The following is a 26491-nucleotide window of genomic DNA, read 5'->3' on the forward strand; positions in this document are numbered from 1 at the left end:
GGAGAACCGCGGCTCCGGGGCGCCAACAAAGCAGCTGCACGGGGCAAAGCAGCTGCGCGGGGCAAAGCAGCGGCGCTGGCGGGCGCTGGCCGGCACAGCCGCGCTGGCCGAAACAGCCGCGCTGGTGACCGTGGAGCACCTCTGCCCGGGAATTTCCTAGTCTGTGGGCAATGAAAACACGGTGTCCACTCACCCTCTGCGCTTTCTCTGGGAGTTGCAATCCTGAGCTGTTCCTAAACGGCCATCTTGGATCCACCCCTTATATGCATTCTTGCCTTCTTCACTAGACTATGTGTTTGTTGATCCTGAGGGCTGTAATGCATTTATCTTGATATTCTCAGCTTTTAGAATAGTGTCTGGCATGTAATAGATATCAAATGAATGTTCACTGAATGTGTAAATAAATGAATGTAGGGGTAGAAGAGCCTGAGAGAACGTGATAGAATCAGTAGATATTTAGGTATTAGATTTGATAAAGCTTCATAACTGAGGGCATGTGAGGGAGAGAGAGGAACTATCTAGCAGGAGCACTAATGTGACAATCAGGTAGAAATGTTTAGAAGAATCCCAGAAATACAAGACTAAACTTGTAGAGGAAGGAGACTTTGAGGTATCAGTGCCCTTTTCCTGTGATTGTCTGGCACTTAAATGCTGGAGTTTTTCCTCGCTGGAAAATATTTGCTTCGTTGTTTTAATTATTACAGCTAAGATCTGTAATAATTAAAAAAGATATATTGGATATCTCCACCTGAACTCATTAAAAAGTACATTCATTGAGTACCTATCGTGTGCCAGGAACTTTTCTATAGAAAAGTTGATCACATAGAAAATTTTACATTGCATGAGGAATGTAGTCAATCAACAAATAAATCTATGCATAATATAATGTTAAGCAGTGATAAGTATTTTGCAGAATATAAGGGTGTTTGAGTGGTTAGAAAAGGATGCAGTAATAAACTAGACAGGTTCATCAGGGAAGACGTCCCTAATAAAATGGCACTGAGTATGAGAACAAGCTCTACAGATACAGTGTCTGGTGCAGAATGTTCCAGGCAGAAGGAGGAACATTTACAGAGCCCTGAGATGGGAATGTGCTTGGCTTGTTTGAGGAATGGCAAGGAGAAGAGTGAGGAGGTCATAGTTAGAGATGTGATCAGAGAGTTTGGAGCGAGAGTGGAGAACATTACCTGGGCGGCAATGCTAAAGACTTTGGATTTTATTCTGTGTGAGACAGATGGTTATTGAAGAATTTTGAGCCAATCAATGACACAATCTGACAAGTTTAAAAGGATCACACAGGCTGCAACATTGAAAATCAGTTGTAAAGGGACAAGAGAGAAAGTAAAGTAAGGATGTCAATTGAGAGACTGTTGCAATAATCCTGAAGAGAGATGGTGGTAGTTTGGATTAGGAGAAAAGCAGAGGAAATGGTGACAATGTGGTCAGGTCAGCTAGTAGAAATATTTTGAAGTTAGAGCCAGTAAGATTTGCTCACAGACTGGGTGAGAGGAGACAAGGATAATCTCTGGATTTTGGTCTTGAATATCCTACGGTAACCTTGATTTCATTACATCCTAAATTAAAATCATATTATTCTCTCCAAATTTCACTCTTTCTCTAATATTTAAATTTCAGTTAATGGCATCACTGTCTGCCCGGTAGCTCAAGAAAGTGTCCAATATCTCCACATTTTTATCTCTTACCAATTTATTTCTTTCTGATACTAACCAAACACTTCTTAAGTCCTGCCACCTTTGCCACCTTAATGATCCCAAATGCATTCAGTTCTATTCGTCCACTGTTTTATTTCAGGCCACTGAACTATCTTGCCTGGATTATTTCTGCAGCTTCTTTACTTGCCTTCAAAATTTCTCCATTTCAGTCCATTATCAAAGCAATCTTCCTAAAAGTCAGTGAGGCAGTGCAATGACTTCTAGCCGCTCTATGATAAGGTAACATCTTTTCTGATTTCTCTCTTGCTAGATTCTTGAAGCTCCAGATAATCACTTGTATCTCTGCCAGAATCATGTTCTCTTACATCCAGTCCTTTCCATGGGTTTTTCTCTGCTTCATAGGCTCTCTTCCAATCCTTTCCCTGCAATAAATATGACTTATCTTTTTGGTGTCAATTTAGCCATGTAAACAGCTTGAAATGCCTTCCTTGGTTTATTTTTAGAATATACTGCATCATATACAACAGACTATGTTCTTATTTTCTAAACATTAACTAGCATAGTATGGATTTCCAAAGAATGTATTGAATGCTATTGTACATATGTATTGGATTATTTTCTCTCAATCAATGATGATATTTTATCTCATTTATGGTAAAGTTAGTTGGCTGTTTAGATCCTGGTACTGTGGTTTAATTATTGCTGAAATGCAGTCCTCGGAGTGGCTACCACAATACACATTTTTAATCCTGAACTTCAGCAAGAATTATTCTAAAAAGCTATTGTGAAACTGATGGTTTAATTTCTATTTTCTTTTCCGCATAAATAGAAAGAAACTGAAGATTCCTTGCTCAGCTCCATTTGCTAACTCATGTTTTAGACACAATCCTTTTCTTTTCTTGGCAAACAAGTCAGGTGAAAGGAAAAGGTAGTCAAAGGAATACAGCATGGCCTCTCCATACACAGTAGGCAACGCATCAAATCTGTGAACCCAAGGAAAGGAAACTGGATTACACACACGCTAACTTAATTAAAAGAGAGAAGACTTTGATTTTGTGAGATGGTGTGCAATTTTGAAACATTAATCTCTTGTTTTAAAAACTGTATTTAAAGATAATATGAAAGAAATGTAACATGAGAGAAGAAATTGTATAAGTTAACAAATTGAATTATTTTTTCAGACTATAATTACTAATTTTTAAAATGCATATGAGTTAGCAAAGCTGGTCACACATTCACTGAAAATATTTCTATTAAGTCCACGAGGGATTTGTACTTCCAGATGGTTGCTTTGGAATGAGATTACACTGATATCACAAAAATACTGACAATATATCTGGAACGATGATCATAGTGTTTCAAAATTTGAAACACCAAGTGTAGCAAAGATATAGCATTATGTTGATATTTGATATTTCTTTAAAAATATTATACATTTTATATGTAACATATAGATACTTTCTGCAATTTTCGAGTGAAACTTTTTTTTAACAACTGGTAATCAATTTATTAAAATAGCTGACTTAAGCATCTGCAATGGTGACTTCTGCCTCAACTCCTAGCTCAATACTGATGGAAGTAATCTGCTGAACAATCTCAGAAGGACTATGCAAGTCAATGAGTTGCTTGTGGATTCTCATCTGGAAACGATCTCATGTCTTAGAACCTTCACCACAAGGTGTTTTTCTTGTAGTGATTCTCAAAAGTCTTGGTAGGCATCCGAACTGGTCCTTTCACTTTGAGATTATTTTCCTTTGCTCCTCTGATGAAGTCACATCTTCTCCAGAGATTTTACATTGCGGCTTGTTAGAGTGATTCGAATTTGGTGAATTGCCACCTCGAGGTCCACGGGTGTTTTAAAAGCCATGGCTGCTACGCAGCTTCCTGACCGACTTTTTCCTGGGCAAGAGCGAATCGCAGTGAGTCAGGACCAGGAGCTTGAGGACCAACAATCTGCAACAGCTACGGCTGTGTCTTCCTCAAAGAGCCAATTTTAACTTACTTTAAAATAATATAGGTACTCTTCTGCTATGATGATATTTTTTGACAGTATCATTTGTAGAGATCTTATGCAAAAAAATTACCTAGTTATGCCACAAGCCATTTTTTTTTTTACTTTTTTCTTAACTATAAGGCTTTTCATCTTTTCATCTAAATAGTAATGTGTTAAGCCATTCAATAAATATTATCTCCTATGTGCCAGACAGTGGTCCGAGCACAGGACCATTTGTTACCCGTTAACAAAATAAAGTCTTTTCCTTTCGTGGAGGTTACTGTGTAGAGAGGAAGGAGACAACCCAAGGAATCATTCAATGCATTGTGTGTTAAATTATAAATGCAATGGAGAAGACGTTTTGAGTGTGCTATCATTATTTCATAGTGCCATTAGGCAAAGCTAATGGATATGATGACAGAAAGAGATGAAAGGGAAGTGAAGAAGAAAGCAGAGCTCAACTGGGGGAGAATACACTCTAGGCAGAGTGAAAACATGTGTAAAGACCTTGAGGTGGATGTGCTCCAAGGAGTTCTAGTGTGGATAAGCAAGAGAGCTGGTAGGAAATGAGATCCAAGACCTGAGTGTGGAAGTCAACTTCACTCCAATACAGACTACATAGGGCCTTGTATGTCAATATACAAACTTTGTGTTTCATTTAGTATGACTAGAATTTTTAGATGGTTTTAGGCAGAGAAAAACATAATTTACATCAAAAGCATGGCTATGGCTGCTGTGTTGAGAGGCAGAGGAGGAAGTAGAAAGATCAATTAAAAGACTAGTTTTATAATTAGTCCAGATAAGAATGGCTTGGACCATAAGTGACAGGAGGGCAGAAATAGCAAGAAGTGGCCATATTGCAGATATATATTTGAAGATAGGACTCACAAAATTTCCCAGTGAGTTGGATTTTAAATGCCAGTGAAACAGAGAAATCATGCATGAGTTAAAATTTTCTCCTTTATACTTCTGGCATTTAGATATTTATACATAAATTTCTTTATACATTTGGTGTTAATGTATAGTACACAATTTTAAGTATTTCTTAAAGTGTGAAGCAAAGTACTTGTCAATTTTGCCAATTTTCAGTATTTTAGCTTGTGGTTCAAAAATTTGTTTTTGACTTCACTCCAGGGCAGTAGACACCACCTACAGCTGATACAATTTTTCAACTTACTATTATGTTCCTAAATTTACATTTTTTATTATCTTTTAAAACATACAGAGAAAAACCCCAAAGATTATTCTAGACTGTAGCAACTGATAGTGACCTATTCAACATCCATTCTGCCCTTCTTTATTGAAAATAGATTTCTGATTTGGTCAAGGTGACAATGTTCCTAGCTAAAAATACTAATTTTCACAGCTTCCCTTGCATCTAGGTGTGGGTATGTGACCCATTTCTGACTGATAAGATAGAATTTGTTAATGGGGCTCTAGGTAAGATATTTTAAGAGACATGGATAACATGCTTCTCTCTATTGCCTTTGCTTCTTCTTTATACTTAGACTTGAGCCATAGAGAAGCAAAAGCCATCTTAAGATCTCAAGAGAGTATTTTATATATTGTAGACTTTGGCTCTTTTGGAAATACCTTATTACGGCTTAATACTTTTTCGAATTTTAAAATAAGACAAATTAGCATGTAGAAGGATGCAGCATTTTTCAAGATCCTTTACTAAGTGTTCGGGGAAAAATGTCAGAAGGAAATGTGATATTAAAAAATGGGAAATAGTCTATTATAATCTTTTTGATTTTTAAAAAATTTTATTTGCACCATTCTAGCATGTATAATTGTAAAGCCACATGTATCTTTCTTTGTTCACTTTTCTGTAGTGTCAAGTAGAGTTAGGATTGCCTCCTGTTATATTTTAATGATTATTCGGCCTTAATCCAGTTGACTAATCAAGCTAAGCCTCAGTTTCCTCATTTGCAAAATAAGATTAATAGTCATTTGCTTATTAATTAGTGAGGAGTAAATGACATACTACAGGTAAATTATATAAATCCTATTAAGTCTTAGAGTCTGCATGGCACATGGTAAGAGTCAATTACATGTTAACTGTTATTATTGTGGTTATTGTTTCTGTTGATATTCATAAACCTGTGTGTTATTTATTAGAGCAGTGAAATATTTTGCAAATTAAATTTGAGTTGCACACATCGTTCGTAAAAGCAGGAAGAAAACTCTGCAGAGCTAGCGGTGACTGTAGACCACTGAGGGTGGCTGCCAAGAAGGTACAAAGGACCTCCCACAAAGAGAAAGCTTGTAGCTAGCTCAGAACTTTTTCTGACCTTTTTGTTCCATTACTTTAATGTCACCTGGCCACACATCTCAATACTAAAAACAACTTGATGAATTATTGTTTTTTTGTGTGTCTATTTCCCATCTAATAATATCTCAACCCTGTGTATACTATGCTTTATTGGATTCCTTCTAAGTATTGTCTACATTTAAAAAGGTTTTCACCTGATCTACTGTAATCTGAGTTGAGCAATCTCACATGCAGAATGTCTGCAGAACAGGATTTAAGAACTCATTAGAAATATTAAGTCCAGAGGAAAGCACAGGTGCAGGACTTCTGACTTCAATTTTATTGGCATAATAGTAGCTGGGTAATTGAAGCTGTCAGTGGTTACCTGGCTAAATACAAAAGATAAAAACACTGTATTCAAGTATGTTTCCCTAAATCTGTTCAGCTTTTACTCTTTAAAAAGTTGAATACATGTTGTTAACATTTACTAGTAAACACAGGCGTGGAATTCTAGAATTCCTATTTATAAATTCTTTTACTGGGATGTTCCAATCACTTCTTTAAACCTTTTTACTCCTTTAGCTGGAAAAAAGTTTTTGCCACTAAATCCCTTTTTCTTTTCAGGTTGGGTACCCTTTTGCAATTTTAATTATAGAGCAGCCTTAACTGTTGGCATAACAAAGCTATTTGGTTTCCTGCCTCCAGGAAAGTTTAAAAAAGGATTGCAGAAAATTCTATGCACTAAATATCTAAGATCCAGTCATTTCTCAAAGACGTTTAATGTTTCAAAAAAAAATTAAAAAGCCATGTAACAACAATTTTTTTGCATTTGCTGAGGAGTGTTTTACTTCAAATTATGTGGTCAATTTTATAATAAGTGTGATGTGGTACTGAGAAGAATGTGTATTCTTTAGATTTGTGGTGGAGAGTTCTGTAGATGTCTATTAGGTCTGCATGGCCCGGATCTGAGTTCAAGTCCTAGATATGCTTGTTAATTTTCTGTCTCATTGTTCTGTCCAACAAAAATATTTAAAGAATATTTTCTTAAAAACATAAGTTATCCACAAACATAATAAACAGGAAATTAATTTTTCAAAAAATATCAACCAAAATTTTCTTATTATATTTTTAAGATTTGGAAAGTTCAGATAACTTTTACCACATTTTTATACAGAGACATTCCATCTCATTTAGCTTTTGGCAATTTATGCTGACATATTCTTAGTTATAATGTACTTAGGTACAATGCACAATTAGCCTTTTTTTTTTTTCTTTTCTTTTTAGACATGGAGTTTTACTCTTGTTGCCCAGGCTGTAGTGCAATGGTGAGATCTTGGCTCACTGCAGTCTCTGCCACCCAGGTCCAAGTGATTCTCCTTCCTCAGCCTCCCAAGTAGCTAGGATTATAGGTGCATGCCACCATGCCTAGCCATTTTTTTGTACTTTTAGTAAAGACAGGGTTCCACCATGTTGGCTAGGCTGGTCTCGAACTCCTGATCTCAGGTGATCCACCTGCCTCGGCCTCCCAAAATGCTGGAATTAGAGGTGTGAGCCACTGCACCCAGCCCACAATTAGTCTTGATAATTGTAAACAAAATTCTCTCTTAACATTTTGATAATTTTTTTAGAGCTGAACAAATTTACTTTTATTTTATTTATCTACAGAAGTGAGAAAATTTAGTGTAGCAGTCAATTGGATATAAAAATAAGATTTTGAATTTTCTGCTATATGTTTAAAGTATAAAGACATTTTCTGATAGGCTTATATGACATTAGAAATGTAACTAAAATTAATTTTTATATGTATTAACACTTGTATAGAACAAATATATTTTATGAGTCACACTGAAATATTATAATGGCATCCACCAACTTCCAGAGTGACAAGAATTTTCTTGTCAACATTTTTAATTGCACATACATTTTCCCTTTTTGTAAAATGTAAGAATAATAGAAATGATGGAGCTATAGGAATAATTGAAGATGAATTTATATAATATGAAAGAATCTTTAAACTTCTAAATTCGATAGAGCATTTACTTGATATCTGAACAATAAAAGTAATAAAGATTAAAAGAGAACTGTCATACCAACCCTGTGCCTGACAGACAGGAAAGAATAGGAATTTAGCAATTTGTGTGTGTGTGCCTATTCTATTAAGAAAAATCGTCTTCAATCTGGGCAGGACAAAGCACCCATTATAAAAATATAATAAGGCAAATGGGAAATTAGTTCCCATTTCTCAGACCTAACAACTTACCTGATAAGAAGTTACACAGAAGGATCATTTTGTTTTCTGAGTCATTTTGTTTTCCGAGTTTTTTTTAACAATGGGAAAAATAATACCATACCTAAAGGGGGACCCTTCCTTGGTTTTCCAAATGGTAAAAAAGTGTTTAATTTCACACTGGACTGAAGAGCTTCATGTCACTCTCCAGCCATGTTTCTGAATAGATAAATAAACAGCTGATTGGTGAACATTTAGTGGAGAGAAGACATTAACATTAAAAGAGAACCTACATTCTCCGGTACAGAAATCTCAAAAACCTCTCTTCCTGCTTTTGATAAATTTACTAGCCTGTAGTCATTCATTTGTTTTGTGCTTTAACTGGGTATGACTGAACCTTGCTCATGCCTTGGGCAATTAAGTAAAAATAGTTTTAAGCTTTATTAAGATCACTATGTGTCAACAGCTTGGTGTAATTACTTAGAAGTATAAAGCACAAGTTATCCTTGTATCCTCAGTTAACCACGTGTAGCATATAGTGCTAGAATGTGAAAACTATATTTTGTAGGAAATACTAATTGTAGTGTATTCAGAGGAGGGTTATCAAGCTAGGGAGAGATCTAGAACCACTGTGTGTGTTGAAGATGTTAAGAAATTTATAATATTTAGCATAAAGAGGTGAAGACTAAAGAGGTCATGTAATAGCTATCCACAAATAGTTGAAAATCTGTCTGATAGTTAACATAATTGTGAGGCTTAAGAAAATAGAAGAAGCAGTGGGTGGTAGTTATAAGGAGGATATTTCAACTCAAAGAAGCAATCATTTTATAATAATTAGAACTGCTCAGTAGTGGAATAAAGTGCCTTTAAAAATTCCCTACCATTAAAAATATTTCAGTATAATCTGAATCACTGGCTTTCAAGAATGTCACTAAGTGGATTCCAGTAGTGGATAGGAACCATTACATGCTCTGATTTAATAAATCTATGATTTTTCTCAATGTCTGCATAATTACTCCACCAGTAACTCTAAATCACGGTATATGTTTTATTTGAAAGCAATCTTGAGCAAAAGGAACAAAGCTGGAGGCATCATATTACTTGACTTCAAAATCGACTACAAAACTAATGGCTAATACTATATGCCATAAAAACAGATAAAAAAAAAAACAAAAAAACAATGGAACAAAATGGAAAGCCCAGAAATAAATTCACGCATGTACAGTCAATTGATTTTCAACAAAAGTGCCAAGAACACACAGTGAGGAAAGGGTGGTCCCTTCAAAGAATGGTGGTGAGAAAACTGAATATCCACAGAAGAATGAAATTGGATGCTCATCGCACATCGTGTAAAAAAATTCCAAGTCAGAATGAAATAAGACGTAAATTGGAGACCTGTAACTATAAAATTATTCAAGGAAAGCATAAATAGAAGGCTTATTTACATTGATCTGGGTAATGATTTTTTTGGATATGACTCCTAAAACGGAAGCAACAAAAGCAAAATAGACAAATGGGATTGCAGCTTCAGCACAGCAAGAAAATCAACATAGTAAAGAGACAACTTATGGAATGGGAGAGAATAGTTGCAAACCATACATCTGACAAAGAATTAATATATAAGGACCTCAAACACCCCAATCACAAGGAAAGTAAACATATAACCTGTTTTAAAAATGAGAAATGGAGCTAGATGAGATTTTTCAAAGGAAGATATAGAAAGGCCAACAGGAATAAAAATGCTCAACATTGTTAATCATCTGGGAAATGCAAATTAAAAGGTCAATGCAGTATTACTTCACAACTCTAGAATGGCTGTTTTTGAAAAGACAGATAAATATTGATGAAGATGTAGAGAAAAAGGAACCCTCATTCACTGTTAGTGAGAGTATAAATGGGTACAGCTGTTAGTATCAAAAATATTATAAAGTTTCCTCAAAAAAATTAAAGAGAGAACTATCATATGATCTAACCGTCCACTTCTGGGTATATATCCAAAGGAAATGATATGAATGTCAAAGAGATATCTGCATCCCCATGTCTACTGTTACATTATTCACAATAGCCAAGCTATGTAATCAACCTAAGTGATCAACATTGCATGAATGAATAAAGAAAATGTGTGTGTATAGACAACAGATTACTATTCAGCATTAATAAAAGAAAATCCTGTCATTTGCAACAGCATGGATAAACCAGAAGGACATTATGTTAAGTGAAATAAGCCAGACACAGAAAGGCAAATACTGTGTGGTCTCACTCATATGTGGAATCTAAAAGAGTTGAGCTTGCAGAACAGAGTGTTGAATGGTGCTAGCCAGACACTGAGGTGGGAGGGATAGGGAGATGTTAGTTAAAAGATATAAAGTTTTAATTAGGGTGACTAAATTCTGGAGATCTATTGTATAGCATAGTGACTATAATTAATAATAGTGTATTGTATATGTGAACGTTGCTAAGAGATTAGACCTTAAATGTTCTCTCAAAAAAAACTGTTGTGATCAATGTATTAATTAGCTTGATTTAATCATTTCCCAAAGTGTACACATATCAAAACATCAAGTTGTACACTGAAAATGTATAAAATTTTTGTCAAAAATGAAATACTTTAACTACATTGAAATTTGTCATATATAGACTGCAGTCATGTGCCACATAATCACCTTTCAGTCAGTGATGGACTGCTAAAACCATGGCCCAGGCCGGGCGCGGTGGCTCAAGCCTGTAATCCCAGCACTTTGGGAGGCCGAGGCGGGTGGATCATGAGGTCAAGAGATCGAGACCATCCTGGTCAACATGGTGAAACCCCGTCTCTACTAAAAAAATACAAAAAAATTAGCTGGGCATGGTGGTGCGTGCCTGTAATCCCAGCTACTCAGGAGGCTGAGGCAGGAGAATTGCCTGAACCCAGGAGGCGGAGGTTGCGGTGAGCCGAGATCGCGCCATTGCACTCCAGCCTGGGTAACATGAGTGAAACTCCGTCTCAAAAAAAAAAAAAAAAAAAACCATGGCCCATAAGATCATAATGGAGCTGAAAAATTTCTACCTCCTAGTGACATCATAGCTATGGTAACATTGCAGCATTACTCAGGTGTTTGTGGTGATGCTGATATAAACAAACCTGCAATGCTATTTCAAAAGTAAAAATAGAAATTAAATCTTAAAAGATATAAAATCATATAGAAAGAAAAATATCTTTATACTTTTACAACGTTTGTCTTTAAAGCTCAGTGTTATATATTAAAAAAGTTAAAAAGTTTTAAAAAATAGCTTATAAAGTAAAAAGTTATAGGAAGCTAAGGTTAATTTATCACTGAGGAAATAAAATTTAAAAAATGAATCTAGGATAGCTTAATTGTACAGCACATGTAAGTCTATAGTAGTATACAAGAGTGAATGTCTCTAGGCCTTCACATTCACTCACCACTCACTCACTGACTCACGAAAGCAACTTCCAGTTCTATAAACTTCATTCATGGTGAGTGCCCTATGCAGATGTACCATTTTTTATCTTTTATACTGTGTTTTTACTGTACCTTTTCTATGTTTAGATATGCTTAAATACATAGATACTTACTACTGTGTTAAAATTGTCTACAGTATTTCAGTACAGTAACATGTTGTAGAGGTTTGTTGCCTATGAGAAGTAGGCTATACCCTATACCCTAGGTGTGTAGTAGGCTAGACCATCTACGTTTGTGTAAGTGCATTCTGTCATATTTGCATGATGAACTTGCCTAACTATGCATTTCTCAGAATATATACCCGTTAAGTGGTGCACAACTGTATTTCATTAACCAAAATTCATAAAAGAGTGCTACATCTTCCCCAATGCTCAGATTAAGCTACTCTGAAACTTGTTTTATGAACAATAAAGTTGACATTTCTTTGTGCATTCCTTAATAGGTTTTTAGTTGGGTTCCTAGCTCCAAAAATATCTTCACACTCAAGAGTTAATTTTAAAGATTAATTATGGTTTCCTCAGGGAAGCATGCTAAATTGGAATTTGTATCCACTTTTTCCCACTAAATTAAATCAATAGAGTTTCCACTGGTAAATGTATCTCATTTACCTAGTAGATATATCAGTCATTTTTTATGTTTGTAGCTATACAACATTTGGAATACCCACCTTATATTTGGAGAGTTCCTCAGGTTATACACCTTGCCTTCCTGTTCTAAAATTTGTACCCAGGATTTTGATTTAATCAGGTATAAAAATGTGTCAGACATGGAGACAACTGCCTTTGAAAGAATAACTAATTACTTATATTTTCCAAGAGAAGGGAACATGTCATGCCACACAGAACCACATAGGGAAGTACCAGGTTCAACAGCAGGCAGAAGCAGTAGTGAAAGGACAGCTCTGGACATAAATCCAGAGCCTTTATTGTGTTTCTCATGGGAAAGTCAAGGCAAGCGGGGAGAAATAGCTTATGACTGGCTAGTTTGAATAACACCAATGGGCTCTGGGCTATAGGGCCTTTAGTTTTCTGTACTTGGCTCTGGGTAATTTAGGGCTGGTTGTGGGTAGGGGTGATGTTGGCTTAGTGTGTGAGAGTTAAATACAGGAAGCAGGTGGTGGGTATGTAGTTGAAATTCATTGGAGAATTTGTAATATGATTTTCATAGTAATGCTAAAGGTGGATAATAGGAGAGATATAAACAACTTTAGCAGTTAACTTGGCCCTGTGATTAATGGATGCCAAGTAGAAAAATATAGAATCTAAGAAAACACTTTGAATACCTCCTCAAAGTAGAAAATAAAGATTATTCTCCCAGTCTGTCTTGCTGCCAGGGCATAAAAATATGACTGTAGCGTGAATAATCAATGCATTGGCAGGAGATTTGGATTTGGAGGTGACCAAAATGAGGGAAGCAAGTACATTGGGAATGCTTCTTTTAGTGAGCATTTAGTTCTTGGGGCCAGCAGCAGAGAATCTGAAATCTAGTTTTAGTATTTCGTTTAAAAGCCATGGAGTCTGTAAAAGCTGCACTGTCTTAGCCAAGTGCACAGGCATTCGTGTTTTTGCCAAAGGAGTTAATTCAGTATGGTCGAGCACTTTCTAAATGCTGTAGCTTGTAAGTCTGGATTTCTGGCCTTCTGAGAAGTTTTGTGAGCTCCTTAAGATCTTTCTTTTTTTTTTTTTTTTGAGAGAGTTTCGCTTTTGTTATCCAGGCTGTAGTGCAATGGCGTGATCTCGGCTCACCACAACTTCCGCCTCCTGGGTTCAGGCAATTCTCCTGCCTCAGCCTCCTGAGTAGCTGGGATTACAGGCACACGCCACCATGCCCAGCTAATTTTTTGTATTTTTAGTAGAGACGGGGTTTCACCGTGTTGACCAGGATGGTCTTGATCTCTTGACCTCGTGATCCACCCGCCTCGGCCTCCCAAAAGTGCTGGGATTACAGGCGTGAGCCACCGTGCCCGGCCTTCCTTAAGATCTTTCAATAAGTTTCCTTTATGCATAACCTATTCAGAATATGTTTTGTTGCTTGCAACTAAGAACATTAAGGTATGCAGTGAATTTTTGGCATCTAATTTTTCTTGAATTTCTTTTTAATAAACAGAGGACACACATAGATGAAACTATTATTTAACCATTTTAGGATTAATGAAATGTTCCTGGTTTGAGAAATCAGTAGCTACTCCATTGTTTGATGAAATAGAGAAATTGTAAGCCAGTTAAGCAAATAATGTTACAAGAGTATATAAATTCAATACCCCAAATGAGGGCAGAAAACAACAGTAGGCAAATTAGCTTGTAAGCTACAATGATAAATGTAGAGTTTTGTGACTGTTCTGATGACACAGATCTACAGGAAAGTTATTCTTTATAATGAGTACCTTTAGCCAGAAAACAAAACAAAGTCTGTTTGCACATAGAGGAAAGGCAGAGTTGGTGATCATACATCAGGATATCCGGCATGTTTCTACACATGGATAGCAAGTTAAAAACCTCTCATTCCAACCAGGAGGATGACATGTATATATTTTCCATGTGTATGTTTTATTTTCATGATCTAAAGTAAATATTGTATATTTTAAGATGTAGAAATAATGAAGAGCTCTTAATATGTTACAAATGTCACCAAGTATTTATTTATTTCTTATAATAAACCTCTATAGTGATTAGCAGGAACTATCTAAGAAACCCTTTCAACTTTTATGAAACTCTCATCTGTTCCTTTGATGGGGATTTTTTATTCTTGATAATTATCAGAGCTTCTAACCACAAAGAAGGATCAGAGAAGCAGATGACTCAGTTCTTACTCTGATCTCTGTGTCCTACTCAAATTAAAACCTTGCTACCAAAAGAGAAATTTTCTTCCCCTAAGATATTTAGTAATATTTTTTACAAGAAATATAATGGATATACTACTTTATGTGATTTAAACATTTGAACAGAAAGCAAATACAGTTTCATATGACAGTAAAGATAATTATGAGAAAAACCATACATAAAGATTTTTCTGACTTTCCTTAGACATTGCAGAAGCACAATTTCTCTGTTTATGTGTACTTCATATAAACATGGTTAAGTTTATTTGAACTCTTTGTTTCCATGTTGCTTCATTGTGGCTGGTAATTCTGATCATTCTATGAATTAAACATTTCTTCAAAGAAACAGACGGGTTACTTCAATCAAAGTTGTAAATGTGTTAAAGACCTATATATGCATATATGCAAAAGAACCTTAGGATATTTTTGATGCAGTATTATATACCATTTTCTATAGGCTTATTTGGTACACAGCTTGCATCAAAGATTTTACCAAATTTTTAAAATTATCTGTTTGATGTTTTATCTTCCTCCATTGCATCTGTAGCTCTTTAAGGGTGAGTCATGCATAGTTTCATATTTCTATCTTTAGTCCTATCAGAGTAACTGATGCAGTAGGTACTTCATATATTAATTTATTCAGTTCACAAACATTCACTTTGCTCTTCATTAGATATGCAGAGTTCAGCAAAATATTCTTGCTCTCACTAGATTCAGCTTAATGAGGAGAATAGATATTTAATAATTAAACACAAAGATAAATGTTATAAATTCTGTAAAGAAAAGGATCCTGTGACTTTATGGGAACTGTAAAATAATGTTTATCTGTTATCATGGTACTAGGCCATTATTGAGCCATTACCAAGCATGAACAAAGGCATCAAAGATAGAAGTCATATGCATAATAATAATAAGAAAACCCAAAGTAGTTTTCTTGTTGAATCTGCTCACTCTCTCCAGTGCCCTAACGCATGGGTGGCTACTTCTTTTGCTCTTGGACATCAGACTTCATGTTCTTTAGCCTTTAGACTCTAGAACTTGCACCAGCAACCTCCCAGTGACTCCTCAGCCTTCAGTCTTTGACTGAGGGCTGTACTGTTGAGCTTTCCTGGTTTTGAGGCTTTTGGATTTAGACTGAGCCCTACTACCAGCTTTTTTCTTTACTTAGCTTGGATACAGCCTGTCATGGGACATCACCTTGTAATCATCAGGCTTGAGAAAATATGGCCATTTAAATGCAGCCAGAAGAGCTCCCACTGAGACAGACCAGAATATCCAGTAAACCAGCATACTCTGAACAAACCATCTGAGAAAACACACTGAGAGGCTAGATAGATGATCCAGATATTGGGGCTGAAGGAGGAGGACACTAAGAATGCTGTATGGGCTTGTGGAGTACCAGAATTCATTCCAGGCCTGGAACAACTCCTATGAAAGAGATGGCTCTGACCTATGTTAGCTGTCAAACATTGAGAGAAAAGGGCTGTCTTTCTCATGGGACCAAGGAAAGTCTGATCTACACTCCCTCTTCTCTTCCAGTCCCTCCCAGAGTCCCTGTATGGCTATGCATTCACGCAGTGTAGGCCCACCTACCCTGCCAGAGCACTTTTGCCAGTGGCCATCGCCACAGTTTTTTCACCAGAGGCTACTACTATACCACTGGAGTGCTTTTGCTGATAGCCTCTTGCCAGAACATGTTTGCCTGTGACCCTGCTAGTGCCCCTTTAGAGCACATTTGCTCCTGGTCCCTTGATATACCACCAGAGTGCTTCTTACCTTCATGCCCCTGCTGTTCCTGCTGGAGTACTTATGCCACCACCAAGCACTGCCCACTGTCCCCTACAGAGTGCTGTTGCCAGTGGTCTGGGAGCACCTCGACCCCTCCATCACAGCCATGTTTATATGGAGTACACTTGTAGTCAACTTCAAAGTGCTGGAGGACAAATTTACAGACCTGGTCCCAACCACCTAAGGGTTAGAGCACGCAGATCAGGAATACAAAGCTTTGCCTGGAATCTCTGAAAGTATCCAGAAACAGTCATTCAACTATACCCAACTGGCACCATAGTCAAACCATCAAGGTAATAAAGATCACAAAAACAAAAGCCCTATCCAAAGGACAACAACTTCAAAGTATAAATGAACAGCAGCCTTCATAGGTGAGAAGGAACTAGTGCAAGAACTCTGGCAATTTTAAAAGCCAGATTGTTTTCTTACCTCCTAATGATTACACCAGCTCCCCAGCAATGATTCAATGATTCAGAATCTGGACAACAAGGAAGCTTATCGAGATATAAGAGGAAGTTGAAACCCAATCCAGGGAAAACAGTAAAATGACCTAAAAGTCAAAAGATGACATAACTCTTTTGAGAAAGAATCAAACTGAACTTAGGGAAATGAAAAATTCGTTACAGGAATTTCAAAATACAATAGGAAGCATCAACAACAGAGTAGACAGAGCAGAGGGAAGAATCAGAATCCAAAGCACTCCTTCAAAGCAACAGAGGGAAACAACAATAACTTTTTAAAATGAACAAAACTTCTAAAACCATTAGGATTATGTAAAGGTAAGAAACCTATTGTTTCACATTCCTGAAAGAGAAAAGGAGAGAGCAAGCAACTTGGAAATTACATTTGAGGATAAAGCCCATAAAAATTATCCAACTCTCACTAGAGAGGTTGACATACAAATTCAAGAAATTCAGAGAACCTCTGTGAAGTACTATGCAAAACAACCATCCCCAGGACACATAGTCATCAGTTTTCCAAGGCCAGTGGAAAACAAAAAATCTTAAAGGTCTTAAAGGCAGCTAGAAAGAAGGGGCAGCTCACTTACAAAGGGAACTCCATCAGGCTAACAGCAAATGTTTCAGCAGAAACATTACAAGCCAGAAAAGACTGGGGGCTTATTGTCAACATCCTTAAAGCAAAGAAATTCTGACCAAGAATTTCATATTCTGCCAAACCAAGCTTCACAAGCAAAGGATGAATAAAATCCCTTTCAAACAAGCAAATGCCAAGCCAACTTGTTAATACTAGACCTGCTTTACAAGAGATCATATAAGGAATACTAATGAAAGTGAAAGGACAATACCTGTGACCCCAAAAACATACTTGGAAGAATACCTCATTGGCACTGTAAAGCAACTATACAATCAAGTCTACATAACAACTAAGAGCATGATGACAGAATCAAATCCTCACATATTAATTTTATGTAGCTCTTTACATTTGGAATATAAACAGGCCAAATGCCCCACTTAAAAGACATAGAATGGCAAGTTGGATAGAGAAACAATACCCAATTGTCTTCTGTCTTCAAGATACTCATCTTGGGGAAAGTCCTGTCAGGCAAAAGGAAAACAACAAAAAAAGAAATTTTGCTATTCTTCTGTCAGATAAAACAGACTTTATACCAACAGTGATCAAAAAGGACAAAGAGCATTACACAACGACAAGAGGCTCAATCCAATAGGAAGATGTAACTATCTTAAATATATATGCACCCAACATTGGAACACCCAACATTGGAGCACTCGGATTTATAAAACAAGTTCTTAAGAGAGCTATGAAGAAATGTATACAACCGCACAGTAATGTTGGGGGACTTTAACACCCAATGACAGTGTTAGACATTATTGAGGCAGAAAAGTAACAAAAATATTCTGGACTCTTGACCAAGTGGACCTCCTAGACATCTATACAACACCCACCCCATAACAACAGAATATACATACATTCTTTTTATCTGCACATGGCACATGCTCTAAGATCAATCACATGATTGGCCATAAAGCAAGTCTCAACAAATTGAAAAAAAGAACACATGTCAACCACAGCCTTAGACTGCACTGCAATAAAAGTAGAAATTAATACCAAGAAGATCTACCCAAACTGTACAATAACATGGACGTTTAAAAATATGCTTCTGAATGATTTTTGGGTAAGGAACAAAATTAACACAAATCAAGAAATTATTTGAAACTAATAAAAACAGATGCAACATACAAAAATCTTTGGGACACAGCTAAAGCAGTCTTACGAGGAAAGTTTACAGCACTAAACACCTATATCAAACATTTGGAAAGATCTCAAATTAACAACTGAAAGTTGCACAGAGAGGCAGCAGAAAAGAGCAAACCAGCTCTAGGGCTAGCAGAAGAAAATAAATAACCAAAATCAGAGCTAAATTGAATGAAATTGAGACTGAAAAATTCATACAACAGATCAATGAAACTGAAAGTTGGTTTATTGCAAACCACCCTACAAAAGTAAAAACAAAACAAAAAAGCAAAAGAAACAAAAACATACCTCAGAGACCATTACAAACATCTCTTCACTTACAAATTAAAAAATCTAGAAGAAATTAAAGTCCTGGAAACACACAGCCTCTCATCATTGAACAAGAAAGAAATTAAAATTCTGAACAAACCAACAATTTTTTCTGAAACTGAATTAGTAATGAAAACCTTACCAACCAAAAAAATTCCTGGACCAGATGGATTCACAGTCAAATTCTACCAGATGTACAAAGAAGAGATAGTACCATTTCTACTAAAAGTATTGCAAAAATCAAGGAGAAGTGACTCCTCCCTAACTCATCCTCTGAGGCAAGCATTATTCTGATACCAAAGCCTGACAGAGACACCATGAAAAAGAAAAAAAACTTCCAGTTAAAATCTCTGATAAACATAGATGCAAAAATACTCAACGAAATATAATTAATAGTAAATTGAATCCAGTAGCACATCATAAAGCTAATCTACCACAATCAAGCAGGCTTTATTCCTTGGATGTAAGATTGGTTCAGCATACACGAATCAATAAATGTGATTCACCACATAAACAAAAGTAATAACACAGAGCACATGATCATATCAGTAGACACAGAAAAGACCCTTGACAAAATTCAGCATCCCTCACTGAAAAACCCTTAACAATTAGGCATCAAAGGAACATACCTCAAAATAATAACAGCCGTCTCTGACAAGCCCAAAGCCAGCATCATGCTAAATGAGCAAAAGCTGGAAACATTAACCTTGAGAAATGGAACATGACAAGGATCCCACTCTCACCACTGCTATTCAACATAGTACTGGAAGTCCCCACATAGACTCTACCAGAAGGCTTCTAGGACTGATAAACAACTTCTTTGAAGTTTCAGGGTAGAATCAATGTACAAAAATCAGTAGCATTGCTATACACCAATAATATCCAACCTCAGAGCCAAATCAACAATCCAATCTCATTTACAGTAGCCACACAAAAAAGAATAAGATGCCTAGTAATGCTGCTTACCAAGCAGGTGAAAAATCTCTACAAACAGGATTACAAAATACTGCTGAAAGAAAGAAGAGATGATACAAACAAATAGAAAAATTTCCATGTTCTTGAATCAGTGATATAGTTTGAATATTTGTCCCCATCCAAATCTCATGTTGAAATGTAATCCCCAATGTTGAAGGTAGGGCCTGATGAGAGGTATTTGGGTCATGGGGCAAATTTATCATGGCTCACTCCTGTCCTCATGATAGTGAGTTCTTGTGAGATCTGGTTGTTGTAATGTGTGACACCTCCCTCCCACTCTCTGTTTCCCCTGCTTTTGCCATGTGAAGTGTTTTCTCCCCCTTTGTCTTCCACCATGGGTAAGCGCTCCCTGAGACCCTCTCAGAAGCTGAACAGATGACAGCACCTTGCTTGCACAGCTTGCAGAACCATAAGCCAATTAAAACTCTTTTCTTTGTAAATTATTCAGCTGTATGTATTTTTTATAGCAATGCAAGAATGGCCTAACATGGATGGGAAGAATCAATATTGTTAAAATGGCCATATTGCCTGAAGCAATTTATAGATTCAATGCTATTCCAATCAAACTTCTAACTTCATTTTTCACAGAATTAAAAAAAAAAAACTATTCCAAAATTCATATGGAAGCAAAAAAGAGCTCAAATCACCAAAGCAATTCTAAGCAAAAAGAACAAAGCCAGAGGCATAACACTACCTGACTTCAAGCTATAGTATGAGGCTAACAACCAAAATAGTATGGTAGTCATACAAAAACAGACACATAGACCAATGGAAAATCATAGGGAACCAAGAAATAGAGCCACACATCTACAACCAGCTGATTATTTGACAAAGTCAGCAATAACAAACAATGGGGAAAGGACTCCTAATTCAATTTGGGTGTTATTCAATAAATGGTTCTGGGATAGTTGGCTAGTCATATGCAGAAGATTGAAACTGGTCCCCTTGCTTTCACTATATTTGAAATTAAACTCAAGATGAATTAAAAATTTAAATGTAAGACCTAAAACAATTAAAAAAAAAACACTAGAAGAAAAGCTAGGAAATACCATTCTGGATATTAGCCTTGGCAAAGAATTTATGACTAAGTCCTCAAAAGCAATTACAGCCAAAACAAAAATTGACAAGTGTGACCTAATTAAATTAAAGAGCTTCTGCACAGTAAAAGAAACATCAACAGAGTAAATAGAAAACCTACAGAATGAGAGAAAATATTTGCAAACTGTGCATCCAAAAAAAGTCTAATAGCCAGAATCCATCAGTAAGTTAAATCAGCAAGCAAAAAGCAACCCCATCAAAAAATAGGCAAAGGACATGAAAAGACACATCTCAAAAAAAGACATACAAACAGCTAACAAATACATAAAAAAATGCTTAATTATTACAGAATTGCAAATTAAAACCACATGAGATACCATTGCACACCAGTCAGAATGCCTATTGTTAAAAAGTCAAAAAACAAGATTTTGGCAAGGTTGTGAAGAAAGGGAACACTTGTATCTGCTGGTAAGAATGTAAGTTAGTTCATCCACTGTGGAATACAAGTTGGTGATTTCACCAAGAACATAAAACAGAACTACCATTTAACCCAGCAATCCCAGTATTGGGTATATACCCAAAGGAAAATCAATTGTTCTACCAAAAAGGCAAATGCCCTTGTATGTTCATTGCAACACTGCTCACAAGAGCAAAGACATGGAATCAACCAAGATGCCTATCAATGGTGAATTGGATAAAGAAAACATGGTACATATACACTATAGAATACTTAGCAGCCATAAAAGAGGAATGAGATCATGTTTTTTTGCAGCAGCATTGATATATTAATAGCTGGAGGCCATTATCCTAAGTGAACTAATGCAGGAACAGAAAAGCAAATATTGCATGTTCCCACATACAAGTGGGAGCTAAACATTTTACAGACATGGACCCAAAGAAGGAAACAGGAGGCACTAGGAACAGCTTGAGGTTGGAGTATGTGAGGAGGGCATAAATTGGAAGTCTACATAACAGGTGCTATCCTCACTACCTTGGTGATAGGATCATTTGTATGTCAAATCTTAGTGACATGCAGTTTACCCATGTGATTATACATGTACCCCCTGAACCTATAATAAAAGAGAACCCATTGCAAAATATGAGAACTAGATTTTTTATTTTATTTTAAAAAAATTTTTAAAATTTTTTTTAATTGCATTTTAGGTTTTGGGGTACATGTGAAGAACATGCAAGATTGTTGCATAGGTACACACATGGCAATGTGATTTGCTGTCTTCCTCCCCTTCACCTATATCTGGCATTTCTCCCCATGCTATATCTCCCCACCTCCCCACCCCCCTGTCCCTCCCCCATTTCCCCCTAACAGACCCCAGTGTGTAGTGCTGCCCTGCTTGTGTCCACGTGTTCTCATTGTTCAACACCCGCCTATGAGTGAGAACATGCAGTGTTTGATTTGAGAACTAGATTTTTAAAATATCTGTCTATAGAACAGATAAGAGAAGACCAGGTTCTATGAATGCAGTATGTTTTAGTCTTATTCCAGTGAGGTTGCTAAGGCTCCTTCATCCTCCTATCTCCTTGTGTGTGTTTGCATGTGTTAGGACTCTGATCATGGTATGATGATTTGCTTAACTCATATTTCCCTCTAACATTGTTATCTTCTATAATAAAATTTAGTTTTTATATGCTGTATTATCAGGTTCTAGAATTGTCTTTCATGGAAATTGTATAATGGTATACAGTGCAACCTGATTTAGAATGGAGATCAGTAAGGGCTCTATCAGGACACAGCATTGAAAGAGAAATTACAGATAAGCAGGAGTGAGGGAGACAAAAAAATTCCAGGTAGCATTTTCAGCAAAGGAAACAACTTATAGGGAGACCTAACATGGGAAAAATCATCACATGGTTCAAGAACCATATGCATAGTCAGTGTAGGAGGAGAGCAGTGAGAGGAAGAGAGTGGCAAGAAATGTCTCACAAAATCTTTTAAGAAAGGTTTGTGATTTTTATATATTTTTAAGTATTATGGGAATAATTAATTGAAGTGGTCTAAGCAAGAAAACAGCACATGCACCCATACAAACACAATTTTTAAACTATTCTGTCTTCAGTAAGGAAAATTGATTGGAAAGTAAATTTGGAGACACCCACTAAGACTACTGTCATATTAAACATAAATGATGATGATTTAGATTTATAATAGTAGGAAAATTATAGAGGAATTAAAATGGTTTGTAGATATATTGTAGATGGAAACTTAGTAGGACTTGGTGAAGAGTGAAAAAGAAGACAGCATCAATTAAACTATTGGAATGTTTACCACTGCTTTTAAAAAGATATATTCTACAGTTTACTTGTTACACTTGTTAACAGATGTTCTCTGAAAAGACAAAAGTGATTTTATGGTTAAGTAAATTTTAGAAACATTGGATTAAGACAAAGTTGAAGAGTGTCTTCAGTATAAAACGTTTCAGTGCCTTTGATGTACTGCTGTGCATTGTGGATTTTCAACAGGGTAACTATGGAAACATTTTTGATTAAGTTCTTTTAGGCCCAGACTTTTACTGAGCATATTGTGATTTGCTGTTTACCTCAGTAAATGATCTCTCATAAAATTGTTCATATTAAATACAGTATTTGAATTTTTTTTAGTCAATTGACAGTACTCATATGTTTTATGAATTAAGAGATTTTTGAAAAGTCCAGTGCAAACATAATTTTTGATACATTATACAAAAAAGGTTTACGTACATTGAATATTAAAATTTGCTATCTCATTGTTGCAAGGTAAAAGGAAAATATGAAAATTTTCCTACATAAATTACTTTGTTAAATTTTTTCTCTATTTATTCAAACTTCTTAAAATGTTACCAATTTATGAAATAACATATTAACTTTTATATTAGGTTATGTTATAAAGTATTAAACTATCTCCAAAAATATTTATAATTTTAATATTTTTAATATTTAAATATTTTATAGTTCTATATGATGATAGGGATTAAAAAATGCAGCCATCTAAATTTTCATACAATACACCTCTAATCTGTCCATCCCTATAGATTTTATTTATCAATTCAACAATCACTTATTAGGCTCAAATGTATACTAGGCATGTGTGGCTTATAGAATCATGAATAAAACATGCTAATTATGTTATATCTAGTAAACATTTAGTAAATACTAGTATTTGTTGATTGATATGAAGTACTGATTATCCCATTTTATTGCGATTGAATTAACTGAGTCCTGGGTCACTATATGCAACTCTTCAACCTCTCTTCCCCACATTTAAATACACCTTTATCTACATATGTTTGACTGATCTGATATAGACAAACTATGTATTTTATAGGCAAGTCTCAACTTAATTCTGAAATGTCTTTAGATATTTGTTTGGGTAATACTATCATCTTGTTTAAGTGACTTATAAGTGGGTTTTGGTTTATGATTTACTATTAATAATTAGTTAAATCGAAAATGGTGTTAGAGTTTGACACTGATTCTTCTTTTTTTTTTCCATTTATTTTATTGCATTTTAGGTTTTGGGGTACATGTGAAGAACATGCAAGATTGTTGCATAGGTACACACATGGCAGTGTGATTTGCTGCTTTCCTCCCCATCACCTACATCTGGCATCTCTCCCCTTGCTATCTCTCCCCAACTCCCCACCCCCCACCGTCCCTCCCCTGTTTCCCCCCAGCAGACCCCAGTGTGTAGTGCTCCCCTCCCTGTGTCCATGTGTTCCCATTATTCTTAATTCCCCACCATTTTAATCCTGAAGTTAACAATGTTTCTAATTTAATTCAAAAATTGCCTTTTCATATATACCAGACTATGCTATAACTACTTAAGGAGAGCCTTTCAATTACATTGTCTTCCTTTCCTGGAAGTGATAGGTTTTACAACCTTAGTAGAAAGTTGATGAAGAAACTTAAAAAACATATCATTAATGATGGATAATTGACATAGGACATGCTGCTGTTAACTGTTTGAAACATTCATGTCGCTATTTGGTCAGGTGTGGACTTCCAGTGTAAGCCAAAACCCTGATAACCACGAAAACTGTAATATTTATTAGCGTAACCATGCAACAATAATATTTTAAAAAATCATTTAGTCTGTGGAGTTTAAAATATCATATAGTAAGTATAGCTTTGACAATTACTTGTTAATTTTATTAAATAATAAAATATGCCATATTGGGGTTCTTACAAAGGCATATGTGGTACATTAGATTATGTAGGTAACAATCATGTTTTTATAGTAGATTTTTCAGCTGACAACATGCCAACAATGTCAAAATGACTAACAGCCTACACTTTAGAAAATAACTTCCTAATCCAATTGTTTCTTATAAAGGATAGAACATTTTAAAAGTCCTTTAATTTGGAAATAAAATACATTATAGAAAGATAGAGGTAAAATGCATGATAGAAAATATTTAGACATAAATAAAGTATATTTATTATGATAACAAATACATTGTTATTTCTGATTCTATACTAAGTCCAGAGATCAACTAAGTCTTCTATTAATAGTATGATGTATAATAGTACCATGGTTCTAGAAAACATACCAGCTTTTTTTCATTGAAATGAGTTTTAGTTATATACATGGACATTTTTGTGTGTAATTTCTCTGATATTGGAGATAAGATCTTCATATGACTAATACTCTAATTTTTTGTGTATAAAAGCTTTCCATGTAAGTGATTTATCTACGAATGTTTTTAAAGGAGCTGAAACCACTAATCTGCTTAAGATATAAAAGCATTCTATGCCTTTGAATGATATATTTAAATACAAATGGTTAAAGAATATAAGGTAGTTTATTTTCTTTATTGGGACAGCATAACTGATATATACTGCCTTTTGACATCAGCTAATAAAGTGTATTAATATATTGCTGGTTTAAATGGGAAAGATATTGCTAATTAAATGAAGTTATCATACATGATCTCTTGTGTAATTGGAAAAATGTAAATAGATCCTATTTTTTGCTAAATTAGAGAGTGTCTTCAAGTGGAAATGAAAAATGAAATGTCCTTTCCATGGCCTCGACCTGTTAAATGTTTTCATAGCACATAACTGTGCCAGTAACCCTGAGTCAGCCAGATGAAATTCTCAGCCAGAATTGCATGTACTATAATGGTGTTTATTGGAAATGAGTGGTTTATTTTATTATCTAGACTTTAAAGTCTAAAAATATGTCTTCTAGGTTTTTGTAAGATTCAAAAAATTACAAAGGAAAATGATTATGGAAAAATAAATATGTTTTGCTAACATGAAAGATGACTTTACAAAGACTTAAATATATTTTGAATAATAGTTTATTACTACATCTAGTAGTTTTGAGTTTTTATTTAGATATAGGGTCTTACTCTGTCACTCAGGCTAGAGTAGAGTGGCATGAGTACAGCTTACTGCAGCCTCATACTCCTTAGCTCAAGCAGACTTCCACCTCAGCCTTTCAAGAAGCTAGGACAACTGGTATGTGCCACCATGTCCAGGTAATTTTTAAAGTTTTTAGAGATAGAAGTCTCACTATATTTCCCATGCTGGTCTTGAACTCCTGGTGCCAAGTGATTCTCCCACCTTGACCTCCTTAAGTGCTGAAATTACAGGCAGAAACCACTGCATATAGCCAATAGGTTTATTTTATTTTATTTTTTTAACTTTTATTTTAGATTTGGGAGCACATGTGAAGGTTTATTACATAGGTAAACTTGTGTCATGGAGGTTTGTTGTAC

At 35.5% G+C, this 26491-nt stretch overlaps 1 protein-coding gene and 1 pseudogene across 3 annotated transcripts in view; one reads left to right on the forward strand and one right to left on the reverse strand.

The window, feature by feature from the left end:
* The window catches only part of CFAP299 (cilia and flagella associated protein 299), a 664079-nt gene that overhangs the window by 197220 nt on the left and 440368 nt on the right, over window positions 1-26491 (forward strand). The window lies entirely within an intron of this gene.
* LOC108305530 lies at window positions 3155-3540 on the reverse strand (annotated as a pseudogene).

The sequence above is a fragment of the Cebus imitator genome, unplaced genomic scaffold (genome assembly GCF_001604975.1).
Source record: "Cebus imitator isolate Cc_AM_T3 unplaced genomic scaffold, Cebus_imitator-1.0 Scaffold64, whole genome shotgun sequence".
Classification (NCBI taxonomy): Eukaryota; Metazoa; Chordata; class Mammalia; order Primates; family Cebidae; genus Cebus; species Cebus imitator.